The 17913-nt window shown below is 37.1% G+C and overlaps 1 protein-coding gene across 4 annotated transcripts in view; it reads right to left on the minus strand.

Moving 5' to 3' along the window:
- Positions 1–17913, minus strand: part of LOC134212405 (BUB3-interacting and GLEBS motif-containing protein ZNF207) — a 48579-nt gene that overhangs the window by 4468 nt on the left and 26198 nt on the right. Inside the window, exon 7 of one of the 4 annotated variants that reach the window (XR_009979268.1) lies at positions 8460–8719. The exons of the other annotated variants lie outside the window; for them this stretch is intronic. The gene's annotated coding sequence lies outside the window, so the exon portion shown is untranslated. The remainder of the gene's footprint in view (positions 1–8459; positions 8720–17913) is intronic. 4 annotated transcript variants of the gene reach the window in all.

Here is a 17913-nt window from a genome sequence, read left to right on the forward strand (position 1 = left end):
TTTCGGAAATTCGGAAGACATTCCCTTAGAAAGTTTGGAAGAATATTCCTTCGGAAATTCGGAAGAATTTCACATCGGAACTCGAAAGAATTTTCCTTCTAAGATTCAGAAGAATTTCCCATCTGGAATTCTGAACGATTTGTAGAATCAGAGGAATTTCCCCTTGGAAATTAATAAATTCGGTGGAATTTCCCTTCGGCCATTCGGAAGAATTTTCTTTCTGAAATTCGTAAGAATTACCATTTGGAAATTTGGAAGAATTTCGTTTCCAAAATTCGAAGATATTTCTTTTTGGAAATACGGAATAATTTTTCTTTGAAAATTTAGAAGAATTTCCTTTCGAAAATTCGGAGAAATTTTCTAACAGAAATATGGAAGAATTTCGCTTCGGAAATTCGGAGGAATCTCCTTTCAGATCTTCGCAGAAATTTCTCTTCGGAACTTCCCTTCATAAATTCGGATAAATATTCTATCAGAAATTTGGAGGAGTTGTACTTCGGCAATTCAGAGGAATTTTTCTTCGGAATTCGGGAGAACTTTCTTTCTCAAATCTGGAGAATCGAAAGAATTCAGAAATCGAGAGAATTTCTCTTCGGAAATTCAGAGAAATTTTCTATCAGAAATTTGGAGGAATTTCATTCCAGAAATTTGGAGGAATTTCCCCTCGGAAATTTTGAAGAACTCTTTTTCGGAAATTCGGAGGAATTTCTCTTCGGGAATTCGAAAGAATTCTCCTTTAGAAATTCGGAGGAATTTCCCTTTGGGAATAAGGAAGAGTTTCCTTGCGGAAATTGGGAAGAATTTCGGAGAAATTTACTACGGAAATGTTGGGGAATTTACCTACGGAGATAAGTAGAAGATTCCTTACGGGAATTCGGAGGAATTTTCCTTAGAAAATTTAGAAGAACATTCCTTCGGAAATTCGGAAGAATTTTCTTTCGGAACTCAGTTTCAGAAGAATTTCTCATCGGCATATTCCGTAATTAAACTCAGTAGAGGAACTTTCCTCCGGAAAAACAGAGGAATTTCCCAATGGAAATTTTGAAAAAAAAATCGGAGTAATTTCCTTTAGGATTAGGAAAAAAAAATCTTTCAGAAATTTGAAGGAATTTCCCTTAGGAAATTAGGAAGAAATTCATTTCGGATATTCGGAAGAATTTATCTTTGAAAAAACGGAGGAATTAACGAAAAATTCCGCAGAATTTTCTGTCAGAAATTTGAAGGCTTTTCGCTTCGGAAGTTTGGAGGAATTTCCTTTTGGAAATTCGAAGGAGTTTCCCTTCGAAATTCGAAAGATTTTCCCTTCGGAAATTCGAAGAAATTTTCTTTCAGAAAATCGGAAGAGTTTCTCTTCGGAAATTCGGAGAAATTTTCTATCAGAAATTATTCCTTCCAATTTCTGTAATTTCTGAAAAATTTGGAGAAACTTCTTTTCGGAATTGAATTTTTTTCTCTTTAGAAATTCGAAAAAGATTTCTATCAGAAATTTGGAGGAACTTCGCTTTGGAAATTTGGAGCAGTTTTGCTTCGGAATTCGAAAGAATTTCGCTTCGGAAATTCAGAGAAATTTTCTATCAGAAACTCCCTTCGAAAATTCTGAAGAATTTCTCTTCGAAGGAATTTCTATTTTGGAAATTCAGAGGAATTTCCCTTAAAAAAATCGGAGGAATTTTGGAAGAATTTGAAGAAGTTTCGCTTCGGAAATTTGGAGGAATTTCCTTTTGGAAATTCGAAGGAGTTTTCCTTCGAAATTCGAAAGAATTTCCCTTCGGAAATTCGGAGAAATTTTCCTTCTAAAAATCGGATGAGTTTCACTTCGGAAATTCGGAGAAATTTTCTATCAGAAATTTGAAGAAATTTTCTTTGAGAAATTTGGAGAAACTTTATTTCGGAATTCAAAATAATTTCCTTTGCAAATTCGAAGAAGATTTCTATTGAAAATTGGGAGGAATTTCCCTTCAGAAATTCGGAAGAATTTCCCTTCGGAAATTAGGAAGAAATTCATTTCGAAGATTCGGAAGTATTTCTCTTTAAAAACTGGGGGAATTTTCCATCGGATTTTTTGAAGAATTTCGCAGAATTCTTTGTCAGAAATTTAAAAAACTATCGCTTCGAAAATTCGAAGCAGTTTCCCTTCGAAATTCGAAAGAATTTCCCTTCGGAAATTTAGAGAAACTTTCTTTCAGAAATTTGAAGGCTTTTCGCTTCGGAAATTTGGAGGAACTTCGTTTTGGAAATTTGAAGGTGTTTCGCTTCGAAATTCGAAAGAATTTCCCTTCGGAAATACGGAAAAATTTTCAATATCGCAGAATTTTCTGTCAGAAATTTGAACGATTTTCGTTTCGGAAATTTGGAGGAATTCCCTGTTGGAATTTCCTTTTGGAAATTCGAAGGAGTTTTCCTTCGAAATTCGAAAGAATTTCTCTTCGGAAATTCGAAAAAAAAAATCCTTAAGAAATTTGTAGGAATTTTCCTTCAGAAAATCGGAAGTTTCTCTTCGGAGATCCAGAGAAATTTTCTATCAGAAATTTTAAGGAATTTTCCTTGAGAAATTTGGAGAAACTTTCTTTCGGAATCCAAAATAATTTCACTTTGGAAATTCGAAGAAGAATTCAATTTTCGCTTCGGAAATTCGGTGATATTTTCTATCAAAAATTCCCTTTGGAAAATTCGGAAGAATTTCTCTTCGGAAATTAGGAAGAAATTCATTTCTGAGAAACGGAAGAATTTCTCTTTGAAAAATCGGAGGAATTTTCCATCGGATTTTTTGAAGAATTTCGCAGAATTTTATGTCAGAAATTTAAAAAACTATCGCTTCGAAAATTTGGAGGAATTTCCTTTCGGAAATTCGAAGGAGTTTCCCTTCGAAATTCGAAAGAATTTACCTTCGGAAATTCAGAGAAACCTTCTTTCAAAATTTAGAAAAAAAAATTCTTCTGTAGATCGGAAGAGTTTCTTTTCGGAAATTCGGAGAAATTGTCTATCAGAAATTTGAAGGAACTTTCTTTGAGAAATTTGGAGAAACTTTCTTTTGGAATTGAAAATAATTTTCCTTTGAAAATTCTAAAAATAAATTTGGAGGAATCTCATTTTGGAAATTCGGAGCAGTTTCTCTTCGGAATTCGAAAGAGTTTCGCTTCGGAAATTAGGAGAAATTTTCTATCAGAATTTCTCTTCGAAGGAATTTCAATTTTGAAAATTCAGAGGAATTTCCCTTAAATAAAATCGGAGGAATTTTTCCTCGGAATTTTTGAAGAATTTCGCAGAATTCTCTATCAGAAATTTAAAGAATTTTCGCTTCAGAAATTTGGAGGAATTTCCTTTTGGAAATTCGAAGAAGTTTCCCATCGAAATTCAAAAGAATATCTATTCGAAAATTCTGAAAAAAAATCTTTCAAAAACTTGAAGGAATTTCCTTCTGAAAATCGGAGAGAAACTCGCAAATTCGGAGAAATTTTCTATCAGAAATTTGAAGGAATTTTCTTCGAGAAATTTGGAGAAACTTCCTTTCAGAATTCAAATGAATTTCTCTTAGATTTCTATTAGAAATTTGATGGAATTTAGCTTAGGAAATTTGGAGGAATCTCATTTTGGAAGTTTCCCTTAGAAAGAATTTCGCTTAGGAAATTTTCTATCAGAAATTCTCTTCGGAAATTCGGAAGATATTCCTCTCGGTAATTCGGAAGATATTTTAGTATTTTCCTTCATAATAATAAGAAAAAAAAATAACATGGATATTCACAAGAATGGAAATTTAGAGAAATTGTCCATAGATGCTTTCCTTTGAAATCGCAAACTGCAAGAGGGCTCATGATTGATATTTGAGAATGGATTTACCAAAACCAAGTATGGAAAAACGTACTTTTTTACATTTTTTGATCTTAGCGGCTTCAATTTATCGTTAATCACGTGACTCAATACTATAGCATATAGTCTGCAACAGTACTGAGATTTTCATTTTCATTGAGAGAGGTCACACGATATTTACATTTTATTCTCTCCCGTTTTCATAGAAAACAAAAACAATGAAAGGAATTCTGCCAAATTTTCACGGATTTTTATTTCATGAAAGCGCATTAAACTATTGTAAACCGGCTGTTTCTCCTTCAATAATGTTATTTCTAGCTCGAAAATCAGGAACAATATAATCATTTTATCGACTAGTCATCGTTATTTGCACAGATCTATTAAAACTATTTAGAAATTTAGATTTCAAAACAAAGCAACATTCCCATCATGACTGCTTGTAATGTGACAGGTGACCGGGAGACGGCTACATTTTCATTTGGTCTCTTGAAAATGAAAATGCAACTGTTTTCGCTTTCACATGACAGTCACGAAAAATACCAGTACTGGTCTGCAAGATGCCGAATGACTTTGCCGAGGTCTACATACAAGAAATACTAGAATAGGTGATCAGTGAACACGCCATCTTGTTTCCAATCGAACAGTCAAAAGCCGTTCCAATTCGACTTGTTTACATTTTGCATCCATAAGAAGCAACAAGCAGAAGTTGACATCAAGGATATTCACAGGTTAATGGAAATTTAGAGAAAATTGTCCATGGCCGCTATCGTCCAATATCGCAAACTGCAAGAGGGCTCAGCTTGAGCAGGAGGGCTCATCATTGATATTTGAGAATGGATTTACCAAAACTGTTTTAAGAACCATCACGACATAGTCCAAAAATGTCTGCCACAATGGTCGACCTAGCTCTCACCTCGCGTTTTTTTCCTCTCACCTCGCGGTTCACCTTAAAAAAAAAAGTAAAACCTTGGAGTCGAACCCGCAACCTCCAAACACCCATAGAATCAACAGAACGACGTTGAACACCCAGTAGTTGATTACCAAGACGTCCACTCGGAAATTTGAGGTGGATAGCATCTGGCAGCTGTGACAACCATCTTCGGTAGTTTCTTGTCTGGTCTCCAATATTATATTCATTTGGAAATAATATTTTCATTGTTCACAATCGTTGCTAATAGTCCTTAAATGTAATCCTTAACCGATATACTACAATCACAAAAAAAAACTGTTTAAAATAAAGAAGTATACGATGAAAACAAAACATGAAAATAAAAAAAATCTAAAAAATGTATCGACAGCAGTAGAGGAAGACAATAAAGTGGAACAAAAAATAATTAAAAACAAAGACTAGAATGAAAATGTTGTAAGCAACTTACATCGACATCGCGGAAGTAAGGATAGAAATGATAACTTCAACTAACCTTGGATCTGAGCAAATGTGATTCGTGTTGGGTTTTCTGGCGTTTTGGTTTTGATTTCGGTCAACTTGATTAAAATTGCAACAAACTTCAACCGATATACTTTTTTTTTGTTTTCGTTTTTCGTGTACGAAAGAGAGAGAGATAAAGGGGCGGAGGACGGAAATAGCAAATTGGGAATTATTTTGCTTGTCAGGTTGGATGATAATTAGCTTCAGGCCAGGCTTACATGTGAAGCAGGGGGTTTGAGATTTTTGCATAAACAATATGTGGTCTCGTTATTGTTTATGAAAGAACTATAATATCTCACTTGGGCACGGCAATTCAGATTAATAGACTACTTAAAAGTAAATATGGGATGAATTAAGGGTTATCGAATGTAGGTTTGCTGAAATAAAACGTTACGTAAATCTTAAACTACGTTAGGTTATAATCGGTAACTTTGTAAGCACACAATCCGCATGGGAGGATTAGTAGATCAAGCAGTAGCAATGAGCTCAAACAAAACAGTTATAATGATTAAAGTTAGTTAGATTTCTATCACTTAGTTTTGAGGACTACTCAAAAGCGCAACATTAGTTTGTCCATAAACATATCAATAATCCCATCAAAAATACACCAAAAGCTGCCATCAACTAAGCACTACCATAACAGCCTTATTGAAACGTATTTGAACCATACTGGGTTCGACTCGTGTAAGTTGTGTAGAAAGAAAAAAAATGCTACATCGGTAACCTGTGAACATCACTGCGTCTCGCGGGACAAAGATGCAGACGAAAACTCGTACATTGGAACGTTAGAGCAGTGTCCCGGAATTAGTGGATCAGGTTGAAAGTTCGCCGGGTTGGATCGAGCCAATTGAATAAACCTAATATTTGCGTTCTGCGGATTGGTGGTTTAGGAAGAGAAAGAGAAATACAAATCGGACAACAGAAACACGCAAGCAAACATAGTGTGATACTAAGTAGAAAAGCAGTTGATGAATGTTGAATAATGTTGATAACGAATTTGATTGAAAAATGGTTAGTAACGAGGCCTACGTGTGTTAGTAGTTGACATCTAATTGTACAGCAAGTGAGAACATGGAACAATTAGAATTAAACTAGTTTCCAATTACCCGCTGGGTTGCAATGATTAATTTGTTATCCGTATAGTATTGGGTGTGTACTCACCGGATACAACTAAATAAATAATAATCGTAAAAATAAAAACAAATAGAAACGTGAATACACAATGACATAGAAATGTACAATTTAATAATTGCATTTCGAACAGATGAAGGGACCATAGTTATCAAAGAGATCAAATATCTTATCATTAGTTTTAATCACTTCCTAGTTATTTTTGTTTTGTTTCAAGGAAGGGCTTTTCCAAAAAAGCCCTTTTTTTTAATTTATCGAGTTGGAATATCAGTAGTACACCCAATAGATTTTCTAACAATTTTGTATAAGAATCTACCAAAACCTGTATAAGAACTGGGCATATGCGAAATTGTTAGATTCTTATACAAAAAATGTGAGAAAAGCTTACAAAATTGTTAGATTCTTATACAATATTTGTATAAGAATCTAGCAATTTCGCATATGCCCAGTTCTTATACAGGTGTTGGTAGATTCTTATACAGAATTGTTGCAAAATCTAACAACCACCGGTTGGGTGTAGGTATTAAATATCTAAGAATCTGAATCTAAGAGATTCAGAAAGTTTCATCTTCTCCAAAGTTGATAGGGAGGTAAAAACCATTGTGTTGAAAACCAGAGGCCTAATTGCGAATCTCGAATCGAAATCCCATCACACAATAGTGCTGTCGAGTCGAAATACACAATGAGTTCTCTGTTTAGAATAGATTTTATAGGGAATTATACTTATTTTACAATTTTTTGTAAAAAAGTACAGCATAAAAATCGCAGTTTTGACTTAATTTAACTTTAACTTAACTGTTTCTTTTCCTTAAGCAGGTTTCAGCAAGCACATTTTTTGGTCCAAGCAGAAATGTCGTTTTGTTCCTTATAAGTATGTAACAAGTGTTGGTTTTTGTTGGAAAAGCATGCCTAATTGAGGGTCTGCCAGTACTAGCCCTGCCAGTACTAGGGGGACGCCAGTACTAGCCCCACCTTTTCAACTTCCGACACTTTCCGTATCACTTGAAAAGGTTCTTTGCTAAATCTATCCAAACGTTAACATTGGAGAATCAGATTCCGAATATTTTCAAATTGTGTGGAGCAAAAACTTCTATAGAATTTCGATACATGCTTGTGAGTTTTCTGTGTATTTTTTTTTACAAAACTTACGTGCAAACACTTCTATATAATTTATTGGAAAATTAGAAAATTAGTTTGTACAACACAGTAAGAAAAACATCAAAACCCCATTCTGCAAATAAAATCTTGGCAACAACGATAAGCATAAATTAGAATAATGTTCAAACAAATACCAGATATGTATTGTATTACATTGTTTTCTTGTGAAACTATCATAATGCCTGCAATGAGTAATGCTTACGGATAATGAAAAATAATCATACCTCGGATTTGCAATAAGGCATTGTACACAAATTACGTAACGCGGTATGAGTAAAGCCCACCAAAAAGATCCTTTGCTCAAGCTTTGAGGAAATTTAAGGCATTACGTAATTTCCATACTAAGAGCAGATAAGTCAACCAACACGCTCGATACTATTGGGATGTTCGTTGTGGGGAGGAGTCATCGTTTGTGTAGCTGCGTTTTATTGATCGAATGTTTCGTAGGAATATGAAATGCCAATCAATGATGGGCGAATATATAGTTGAAAACTGTTCAAATCATGCAGTGCACGCTTAAAAATGTATTAATGGGTACCTTGATTCCACAAAAAGTGATTATGCCACAGTGATGAAAGGATCTTGTTTTATCCGGTCGACGAAATAAAATAAACTTACTTAGATTTACAGAGACATCATTCGCGACCAACGTTGTCGAACCAACGTTGCTCGCTAGGGATAAAATCAAGTAAACGACATTTGCACATGAAGTAAATTGTAAAACACAAAAACTCTTACCATTGAAAGTCAACTAGGATAAAAAAAATACTAGGCACAAAATAACGGTACAGAAGTCAAGAAAACTATTTCACATACTAAGTAAGTGAGAGGGAAACACACTTGCAAGAACTTAGGAACGATCAAAAAACGGGTGGTGTTAGGCAGTAATATTGATCAAGCCAAATTAAACAATGGAAAAGAGAGCTTCACTCACATGGCTGCTGGGAATGGAGTTGTATTTTAAATTTCACATTGCATGTTTGGGCTTTTTCTCGGTTGGTAAGGTTGCACGAGAGTGAATTTACGGTAGAATTGGGATGATGTCTTGCTTTCCTTTTATTTGCATTTTGATGGCTCGTATCAATTGTGTTACACAATGCACTACCGATTATGAAAGTTTTGTGTCGATTTTTTTTAGCATTTATCATCGATCATAGAGGTTCGGAAAATGGGGAAGATTTACTCAAATAATGCCTAAAGAGCAAAAAGGTAGAAACAAAGAGAAGGTGACTATCAGATAAGCGAAAATTATCATTTGAACATTTGTTTTAATCTTGTCTGCGCAAAACTTGGTGAGAAGTATGTATACTACGAAACAGTTAAGGGTCCATTCGCAAATTTCGCAAAGTAAAATAAAACAATCGTCAATCCTACCAATCTCTTTGTAACACTTTTTATATTAAGGATCTTAAATATTTTAAAAACTTTGATAAAACCGATCAAAACCCTGAAGCGTTATGCGATTTGCGAATGAGCCCTTTTAGTGACAACTATTATAACTATAAGCAAAGACACAATGTTTGAATCATGAAAAAATATTTCCAAATCTATTTTATACGATTTTTTTTTGCACGTGGCCATGTAATAAATTTCATACCAAATTTTTGCAGTCGCATTTAGCGAGATTTAAGAGTCGAAAAACATTTTTCATGGAACGGTTAACGTGATTCTCAATATATTCAATTACTTCTACACGCTTGGACATAATAATAACACCACCACTGGTTTTACATACAAAATGGTCATGTTTGAGGATTAATATAGCGATAAGATTGAGGACATATTTTACATCCCAGCCTAAAATGACCTGAATTTTCAATGAATGATTGCTATTTGTATGCATGTTTACTGAAAAGGTATGTTTTAGTTTGAAATAATTATAAAACCACAAGTGATGGTCAAATAAAAGTGGTTGCTTTAGAATTATTTTCAACAAAAACATGCCTTTTCAGTAAACATGCGTACAAACAAATAGCAATCCTTAATTGAAAATTCAGGTCATTTTAGTCTGGGATGCAAAATATGTCCTTAATCAAATCGCTAGAAATTGGGATATTGATCCTCGAATATGAAAACCAGCGGTGGGGTTATAATTATTTCCGGGGGTGTATAATGCCACAAAATCAACCAAATGTAGATAATAATACATGAATACCATCTTTAGCTTCCGATCCGCTATGTGATTTACAATCTAAAATAGGTCTGATTATAAGAAAATTCTTCTTCATTGGCATTACATCCCCCACTGGGACATTGCCGTTATTAACTGCGAGGTTTCTAAGCCAAGTTACCATTTCTGCATTCGTATATCATGAGGCTAACACGATGATACTTTTATACCCAGGGAAGTCGAGACAATTTCCAAACCGAAAATTGCCTAGACCGACACCGGGAATCGAACCCAGCCACCCTCAGCATGGTCTTGCTTTGTAGCCACGCTTCTCACCGCACGGCTAAGGAGAACCCCAATATAAAAAAATTACTGAACTTCAAATCGCTGGCAAATAACCATATTATAGAACATCTGAGTACAAAATGGCAGCGGATGTAAACAACGCCGTTTTTAAGCAAATATTAGTTGCAAATTTGTCCATAAATAGGGGAAACCGCCAAATGTTGAACGGCTAATTTTGTCGCCTATTGTTGAACTCCCATAAGAAATGCACGTGCGTTCAACAATAGGCGAAGAAATTAGCCGTTCAACATTTGGCGAATTACCCTACATTCATTTCAGTGAGAAGCAAAATTTTCATATTCTTTCGTAATCGCAAAATCAATGCTGAGTGACGCTTGCTTGATCCCTCACGGTGTCTATGGGGAAATATTATTTTTCAAAAATCAGAATATCTCTGAAACACCCACCACGTGAAAGTAGATGCTCTTCTCTTTCATATAGTGGGTAAACTAAAATGTTCTATCGGGGGATCTAGAACAATTTTTATTTTTTTCACTATTTTTGGTGTAAACTCCATAGAAATCTCAAATGATAGCCGATTTAACCCCCCAAAAATGTATGGAAAAACAGCCTCCGATAGAACATTTTAAAAATGCACATACGTGAAAGAGGAAAACCTATACTTTCGTGTAGTGAGTGTTTTAGAGATACAACATCCAGTCGCTAACTGGGCTAAAACATCACTCCAGTTAACGAGCGCCGCTTTTTAACTGGGCTGTCGAGGGGATTTACGATGCATTGTTACGATAAATGTTTTACATGGAACGACATACCTTACATGGAGTCTACCTCGCAGCCTAGTGTTTGTTTTTGTTTTTGACGGATAACTGCTTTTTAACTGGGTTTTGGCCCAATTAGCGAACGCCCAGTTAAAAAGCGCCCAGTTAGCGAACTGTTGCTGTACTGATTTTTTGAAAATAAGCCTCTTCGTACAAACACACCGTGCCCTGATGGCCACCTAGTGGTCCTTCGGGAGTTCCGGAGCATCCGGTAAAATGATCATTTTCAGTAATTCGTCCCAGAAAGCTGCATTACATCCCCCATCTGAAAATTGTCGTCTTCCATACAGCTTAGTGTTCATTAAGCACTTTCATAGTTATTTAGACCTCATTAGAGACCGCACCTAAGTAGACTCACCATTTATGCATTCCTGTGTCATAAAACTACAATTATACTCATAGACATAGGGAAGTATCAAAAAATCTACACCGTAACATGCATGGCCTTGCTCAGAATTTTCTCCTGGAGAAATTACTGGAGGAGACCGTAAAGAAATTCCTGAAGAAAGTTTGAATTTTTGACGTAAACTACGTCTAAGGGGAAGACTCGGATACAGGGGGTAAAATGAAAATTTCAAAATTGGGGACCGTCACGAAATCATGTAAGATTTGTAACATTAATAGGTCCTTCATCTTTCAATGGATTTTAAAGATTTATATATCAATCAATTCGCAAACTCTCCACCAATTTGCCAGTAGTATTGAAACTATTGATTATCAACGCTAAACTATTGAAAATTTTAGTTCTTTCATATATCATGCATCCCCTATACGGCGTGTTCCAATCCTTGATAATTGCCTACCTTTAGGGTATTATCAATTATTGAACTGGAGTGTATGAATGGGGTGCTCTCGCTGCTAGACAGCGGGGTCCCTATTCCCCAACAGAGTGGGAGGGGCTGCTAAAGTTGGGTAGTAGTGTCGGTGGGATGGTTCCCAATCTTCCATATAGAACGGAATGATAGGTTAAGTGTACTATAGGGTTAAGGCAGGTATTTTCGTCTTTTCGTCATAGTCTCGAAAAGCAATAAAAGAGAAACTTTTTTGACAAACTCATCCGTATCAAATCGTAAGCTCAGGAGATACGTTCTGCTATAGTGGAGTTCTAGCTAAAGGACGTTCCTTTCGATGGTTTTAGCCCCTATGACGATGGACGGAAATACCTGCCGTGTATTTGGTTTTACGCAGTTTACGTCGAGCGGTCGTGTCTTGTATGCAACCTCAATTTTTTTTTAAAGAACCTTAGTTGATTCTTCTCATGGTATTCCTGACCTGCACGTTGTCTGTATTTTACCGATATAAAATGTTGAAAAGTGAAAAAAATATCTTGACGGGATAATGGTACATCTAAATCAACTCGTTCCTTATTCCGTTCTATGGCTGCGGAGGATGGATTCCGAAAAGAGTGAGAATATAATCTATGAGTAAGAAAAGGTAAATCGTACATTAATGAAGCCATATGAATGATGAACTTTAGAAATTCTATCCTGCAAGTAGTCAGACCGAAAGGAACTGCGTTTACAACTCTACGCAAAATTGGTTATGGGAACGTTTTTCAACTCATGCTGGGAAAATGCAGTTTTTCTCAGTTGATGGTGAATGACGAATTGTCAAGGTTGCTGGACACAGACAATTTCAAACAGCACAACCCATTTTATTGTGGCGTTCTTGATCTTAAAGCTTTATCCGGATATTTGTTGGCGAGTTTCAAATCCACTACAAAATAGTGCCGTCTCTGAGCTACAAATAAGATTATGTTTTACCGAAATCCGTGAATACTTTGTAGAAGTAGAAGCTTATGATTCGATCTATCGAGGAGGTACAAGAATGTCTAGATGTTTTCGCATCATGGCTACTCGATAGCACACTTGAAAACGACTCACGTCGAATTAAAACGGCTCATCACGCTTTCGAATCTTTCTTACCCTTTAAACTATTTAGTTCAATATTGGGTATGTGGTATAAGCTCGAATAAACATTATCGAATTTATATTATTAGTCAATAGACAAAAAATATATCGGTCTAGGGTTTAGACGACTATATCGACATACATTTTTTTCCTTCCTTCCTGTTTGTCCGATGTAAACTTTTCCATCTCCTGTTCCACATGGCACGGAATACACCACGTTTTTCTGCTGTCCTGGTGGTATGGGATCTTTCAGTTTGGAAAAAATGTTATTTTTCACCTTATTTTTTGGTTTAACAGCCAGCGTTAATCCACTTTGCCTAAGGATTTTTTGTAGTTTCTCGCTTAAGCATGGGACATACGGTGAGGGAACATATTTGGTCTGTTCTACCTCTCTTATATCCTGCAACCCGTTGTAGTGCTTATGCACTCGTTGCTTTAAGACATTCTGAATGAACCATGTTGGATAATTGTTACATTTCAGAATGCCTTTTACGGTGTTGATGACTTCTGGTCGGTTGCTAAATAATAGACGACAAACACCACAACTGCAACCCCACTTGCCAGTGGTACGTGATCGCCCAGCATACAACGAGGTGGAAATTGCTGCGGTGATCGAAATGTGAGTTGTGGTGGAAAAAAAAGTGTGTTGTGTTAAATGTAAAGTGCCGTTCTAAATAATTGTAATTTAATTAATGTTTATTTTTTGTTTAATTTTTTCAATAAATAAGGCGTTTGAAGATGGTCGAGACAAAGTAGTAGACCGAAACGTCACGCAAGAAAACAAATGGCGTATAGTTATTGTTCACCGAAAAATATCAATAAATCAACCCCATATTGAGTAACGGTGATTAAACCAATCAATTTTTTCTATTTCAATGGCCAAAAATTTAACTGACAAGTATATGAACAGGATAAGACAAATTATTTATATACTAATAAGGCCTTTAAATCTCTTTAATTCATTGATATCTCAGGAGATGGATGTACGGATTTCGGTTCCCCACGGTAATCATAAATTTGCTTGTATGTAGTACGTTTTATAGCATACCGTGCCGCAGGGTTAAGAATGTGTCAACGATAAAGTCGCTACTTAAAGTTTAATTTTTGAAAATCACCCTTCAAAACTATGTTGCTTCAAGCATTATTAAATACCGTGATGTGCACCTTCGCGCATTATAAAATCATTATTTTTTTTCAATTTTTAGGTGCCAGTCAAAATTGAAAAATCTGGAGGATTACAAAATATTATTGTTGTTGAATGTTTTTCACGAAAAAAAATAATTGAAAAACAAACTTGGTTTAGTACACCAAATAAAATTATTTTGGTCCTCCTATCTACCGCCATATTTGCTTGTGCTTAGCACACCGACGAAGAAAATGACATAAGTGACAGAAAATGACATAACATAACAAAACTGGCTACTTTTTGGAAATATTTGTATCCATTATGCTATGCCCTCCTTAGCCGTGCGGTAGAAAACACCTTAATAAAGATTAAAAAAAAAAAACGTGCGGTAAGATGCGCGGCTACAAAGCAAGACCATGCTGAGGGTGGCTGGGTTCGATTCCCGGTGCCGGTCTAGGCAATTTTCGGATTGAAAATTGTCTCGATTCCCCTGGGCATAAAAGTATCATTGTGCTAGCCTCATGATATACGAATGCAAAAATGGTAACCTGGCTTAGAAACCTCGCAGTTAATAACTGTGGAAGTGCTTAATGAACACTAAGCTGCGAGGCGGCTCTGTCCCAGTGTGGGGATGTAATGCCAATAAGAAGAAGAAGTACGTTTTATAGCATACCGTGCCGTGGGGTTAAGAATGTGTCAACAATAAAGTCGCTATTTAAAGTTTAATTTTTGGAAATCAACCTTTAAAACTATGTCGCTTCAATCAATATTAAATACATTTGAAGGAAAAAAATATGATTTGCACTTCAGCTCAAATAAATTTGAAGGAAATAGTGTTCGAGGCGGCGTACGATTCAGTGAAACGGAATGAATTATGGCAAATTATGCTTGAACATGGTTTTCCGGCGAAACTGATACGACTGATTCGTATAACGTTGGACGGATCGAAATCAAGTGTAAGGGTTGCGGATGAAATATCGACGTCATTTGTTACCTTAGATGGATTGAAGCAGGGTGATGCACTCTCGAATCTATTGTTCAATATAGCGCTCGAGGGAGCGATTAGGAGAGCTGGTATGCAAAAAAGCGGTACCATTATCACAAGATCGCATGTGCTCCTTGGATTTGATGACTAGATGAGGTTAAAAAAGCTGTTAAAGAGCTGAAAAACAACAAGACTGCGGGGAAGGACCAGCGCCCGGCTGAACTTCTCAAACATTGCAGAGAGCAGCTTTATGACGTTCTGCACCATATTATGTCGAAAATATGGGAAGACGAGGAAATGCCTGCTAGTTGGTTGGACGGCCTCATTTGCCCTCTCTTTAAGAAAGGGCACAGAATGGAGTGCGCCAATTACCGAGGAATAACCCTCCTTGATTCGGCGTACAAAATTATGTCCCGTATTCTGTTCAACAGATTGAGACCGCTTGAAGAGTCCTTCGTCGGCGAATACCAAGCAGGTTTCCGTGAGGGCCGATCAACGACGGATCAAATGTTTACCCTGAGACAAATCCTTGATAAATTCCGGGAGTACAACTTGCAGACGCATCATCTGTTTATTGATTTCAAGGCGGCGTACGATTCAGTGAAACGGAATGAATTATGGCAAATTATGCTTGAACATGGTTTTCCGACGAAACTGATTCGGCTGATTCGTATAACGTTGGACGGATCGACGTCATTTGTTACCTTAGATCAGCGGTTCTCAACCTTTTTCTTGAGAGGTACCCCTTCATGTGTTTGTATTCATTGAGGTACCCCCTATTTTAATAACCGTAACTCATAAGATTATCCCATAGAACCTATTGAAAAGAGACTTTTGAGCTTCTTGAAATGAAGTTTCTGACCCTTTTGAAAGAATAATTCCGAGCCCCTCAAAAGGGAGTTTCCGAGGCTTTCAAAAGGCTTTGTGGCTTCCAAGCCACATGAAAGGGATCATTCGAGCCTTTTGAAAGGAGGCTTTGAGGATCTTGAAATGACGTTGCTGAGCCGTTTGGAAGTTGACTTCTTGAAAGAAGAATTCCGAGCCACTCGAAAGAAAATTTTCCGAGACACTTGAAAGGGGGCTTCTGAGCATCTTGAAACTGGGCTTCCGAGCCACTCGTTTAGTTGGCTAAACTGATTCCGAGCCCCTCGAATGCAGGATTCTAAGCCCCTTAAAAGGAGGCTTCCGAGCCTCATGAAAAAGGGTCTTTCCAGCCTCTTGAAATGAGGCTTTGGGCATCTTGAAATGACATTTCTGAGCCTTTTAAATGCAGGCTTCTAAGCTTCTCGAAGGAAGAATTCCGAGCCCCTCTAAAGGAAGTTTTCGAGCCACTTGAAAGGGGGTTTCCGAGCCCTTGAAAGTGAGCTTCTGAGCCTCTTGAAAGAAGGCTTCCGACCCTTTCATAAAGAGGCTTTCGAACCACTTGAAAGGGGCCTGACTGAAAGAAGAATTCCGAGTCCCTTCGAAAGGTGGTTTTCAGCCGTTGCTGAACCTTTTGAAAATAGGCTTCCAAGCTTCTTGAGAAACCCGAGCCCCTTGATTGGGTTTCTGAGCCACTTTATAGTAGGCTTCCGATCCTCTTTAAAGGGGGCTTCTGGGTCTTTTGAAAGAGGGCTTCAAACCATCTGGAAAAAGGGGTATTGTGACCCTCTTAAAAAAGGGCATCTGAGCCTCTTGAATGAGGGCTTCCTATCTGTTTTGAAAGGGGGCTTCCGAAAAGAGGCTTCCGAACCACTTCAAAGGGGGCTGACTGAAAGAAGAATTCGGTTTTCGAGTCTCTTGAAAGGAGGCATTGAGCATCTTAAAATAACGTTGCTTAGCCTTAGGCTTCCAAGCTTCTCCAAGGAAGAATTCCAAGCCTTTCGAAAGGAAGTTTACGAACCACTTGAAAGGGGGTTTCCGAGTATGAAAAAGGGGCTTCTGAACCTCTTGAAACTGGGTTTGCGACCATTTTGGAAATAGGCCTCCGAACCACTTGTGGGGATTGGCTGAAAGAATTTGGAGCCCCTCTTGAAGGGGGCCTCTTAAAAGGAGGCTTTCGAGCCTAATGAATGGGGAATTTCGAGTTTTCGAGCAACTTGAAAGGGTGCTTCCAACCCTTTCGAAAAGAGGCTCCCGAACCACCTGAAAGGGGGCTGGCTGAAAGAAGAATTCTGAGCCCCTCAAGGCAGGTTTCCAAGTCTCTCCAAGCAATGAGGCTTTTGAACCGCGTAGAAGAAGGCTCTTAACATTTTTTTTGATAGAAGCCTTAATCCTAAACTTCAAATTTAATATTTCAATTATTTGCTTGGAAGGATGCTTTCGAACCGCGTAGATGAAGATTTACGAAGATGAAGATAAGCTACCAAGATTTCTTTTTGAAAAAAAACCTTATGCCTCAAGGCTTCTGAACCTTCAAATTTAATATTTTAGTTAAGAAGTATATAAGTAGATTGTTTTTGAAGATATCTTTGATCTTTTGTCCCACAGTTCTTCATACACTGTGTTGGTTGTGGTGGACATGGTTCGATATGTTTTAATTCACTAATTGCTATGCAAATTATGTTCAATTCAAAGTCTTGGAATATAAATTAATACAATTATTAAAATTTTACCAATAGTTTTTTTTTTTAAATTAGAATTGTAGTTCGTCCGCCATTACGCAATTTCGTCCGAGGTACCCCCTGGGGTCAGCGAAGGTACCCCCGGGGGTACATGTACCCCAGGTTGAGAACCGCTGCCTTAGATGGATTAAAGCAGGGTGATGCACTCTCGAATCTACTGCGCTCGAGGGAGCGATTAGGAGAGCTGGTTTGCAAAGAAGCGGTACCATTATCACAAGATCGCATGTGCTCCTTGGATTTGCGGACGATATCGATATTATCGGGATTGATCGCCGTGCCGTGGAAGAGGCTTTTGTGCCTTTTAAGAGGGAGACAGCGAGGATTGGACTCGCGATCAATACCAGCAAAACGAAGTACATGGTCGCTGGCAATCAACGTGGGTTCATTAGTGGTGGTGGTAGCGAAAAGGTGCTGGATGGTGAAAAATTTGAAGTGGTAGAAGAATTTGTGTATCTTGAAACATTAGTGACGTGCGATAATGATATTACCCGCGAGGTGAAAAGGCGTATTGCAGCTGCAAGGGCTTATTA

The sequence above is a fragment of the Armigeres subalbatus genome, chromosome 2 (genome assembly GCF_024139115.2).
Source record: "Armigeres subalbatus isolate Guangzhou_Male chromosome 2, GZ_Asu_2, whole genome shotgun sequence".
Lineage (NCBI taxonomy): Eukaryota > Metazoa > Arthropoda > Insecta > Diptera > Culicidae > Armigeres > Armigeres subalbatus.